Consider the following 2299-nt stretch of genomic DNA (forward strand, 5'->3'; position numbering starts at 1 on the left):
CAGGTCCCTTCCGACCCTAGAAACTATGAAACTATGAGCAGTAAGCACCTTCCACAGGCTTGCGGCCAGGCACCCGGCTCAGCAGAGCAAGCCACAGGTGTGGCCAGAAACAGAACGGTAAAGGCTCCTGGTCACCCAGAACCCAGCCCCCAAATGACTCCTGCCTCTGTAGACAGCACATTCAGCCGCTTCTCAGGAAAACCAAAAGGATGCAGAGTGGAGACAGGCTGGCCTGTCTGCAATTACCTAGTGTGCATGGCCAAGGCCCTTGCCCAACACTCACCCATGCCAGGTGGGGCTGGTACCGCTGCCAAGTGCTTCCTAGGGGCTACTTCACCCTCGCACTCGCTTCCCAGCTTGGACAGACAGGGCAGCAGGGTACCAGGGGTTACACAGGACTGAGCTCCCAACAGAAGGAAACAAAAGGGAGCTGCTTTCTCTTCTCTTCCGTCAAAACAGAGGCAAAGCAGAAGTCAGCATTTCTCAACCCGAGAGATAAAGGTAGCAAGAAAGGAAATTGCTTTCCGGCTGTTTACAGTGAGGAGAGGGTAAGTCGGAGGAGCAGCTGACAGTGCTTGTTAAAGGCCAAAGTGTGAGACTTCACCACCCGTCTCCTGGCTTGTGTCAGCTCGAATCACTGCTTCGGCTCAGTTTGACAGTGTCAGGCCTCAGTGGGACCTGACAAAGATGGATCGACCCTGCTTTGCGCAGAGCCCAAGGGTTCGAGGGTGAAGAGGTTGCTGTGCAAGCCCTTTCCCCTCCTGCCTCACAATATCTCAGCCCTGCTCTGAAAGCACATACCTGACGGTCACAGGAAAGAGGGCAAGAGGACCTTGAGTGCTCACCCCGTCCGGCCCTCAAGGCAGGATCACTACCCCTCCCAACCAAAAGATGCAAGTGCAGAGCCACGCTCCTCAGCCTGGGGCTTTCCGTCCCAACTTCTCTGCACAACACAGAGCAGAGCTCTGCTGTAGGGTCTGGGCTACGTAGGGGGGATTGGGCATCCACAATCGCAGAAAAAAGATGGAGCCCCTTCCAGCTCTGAACGGGGTGCAGCGGGCACTGTTGCAAGGCACCATAAGAAGTTACGGGCAACGTTTCAACACAAGCATCTACCAGAAACTCCAACTAGCCCGTGACACCGAGTGACCTGCGTATCATCAGCACTGGCAAGCTGGGCGTGGGGAAAGCTGACCTGAGCTTGTGGCACTGACCAGCCAGCTTGGAGCATGGGTGTCCCTGAACAGGGCAGGGGCACCCACGCTTCCTGCCACACCAGCCACTGCCCCCATTAGACCCACAGAACCTGTTGGAGGGAACACCGGAGATCAAGGCATGTGCATCCTGATTCAGGGAATGCAACCCAAGGAGATGCACAGACCTAAAGTGTGCCAGGGGGCAAGAGCTCTATGGCAGCCCTCCAGAGGCCTTCAGGGACAGGGAAAGAGGCCAAGCCCTTCTCAGCTGATGACCGGCAGCAGCGGCCGTTCATTAGCTACTCTGCACTCAGAAAGATTGAAGCAACTGCGGAAGATCTGCAGAAAGAGAGATCTGAGAAGGACCTCAGGGCTTGCCTTGACTGTTTCTTCAGGGCAAAGGGGGTGGGGGTGATTCAAAAGGAGGGAGCTGTGCTGTAAGGAAATCATGCAGGTGCATTGAGCTGGCTCTGCAGAAAAGCCGCAGTCCAGGCAGGAAGAGTGGATGTTCAGGGGCCTGGTTAGGAGAGAGGCAGCTGCAGAGACGAGGTCAGCACGTGTTGGTCTTGAGGTCAGTGTGTGTTGGTCTTGTTCCTAGCCTGCAGGTGTTCAGATCACACGAGCCAAAAAGCAGCACAAATGTTGGCAGCCCCAGCCAAGGGGACAGAACCACCTCTTTGCCCCTCGTCCTTCTGCAGCGACAGGGGTCAGTCTGCTCCTGGCCTGACGCAAGGGCCAGGAGCAGAAGCTTGGACTGTGCCTGTCATTTGTCCTGGGGATGCAGAGAGGGAGAGTTGCCAGGGCTCCTACACCCATAAAAGGAAAAGGGGCATTTCAGATTAGCCTTTTATTTTGGCTTAATCAAGATCATTCCAACGTGGCAGCGGCTGACACCTCCCCTGCCTTCCGGAAGCTGGAGCACGGGGTTAGCTGATAAGCTTGCCTGGGTGCCAATATTTGTTAAGCACACACAAGATTTCACTCTCCCACTCTCAACTGCTGCCACCAAATACTTTGGCTGCAGCTGCTCTTGTTGTTCTCGCAGCCCCTAGATGCTTTCTTAGTCAATCAGACGGCAGGGTAGATTTGCACTTTATAAACTA

The 2299-nt window shown here is 55.2% G+C and overlaps 1 protein-coding gene across 2 annotated transcripts in view; it reads right to left on the reverse strand.

The window, feature by feature from the left end:
* TBC1D16 (TBC1 domain family member 16) overlaps positions 1 to 2299 on the reverse strand; it is a 33630-nt gene that overhangs the window by 30775 nt on the left and 556 nt on the right. The gene's annotated exons all lie outside the window — the stretch shown is intronic.

The sequence above is a fragment of the Gavialis gangeticus genome, unplaced genomic scaffold (assembly GCF_001723915.1).
Source record: "Gavialis gangeticus isolate Ggan-Ray unplaced genomic scaffold, GavGan_comp1, whole genome shotgun sequence".
Taxonomy (NCBI): Eukaryota; Metazoa; Chordata; order Crocodylia; family Gavialidae; genus Gavialis; species Gavialis gangeticus.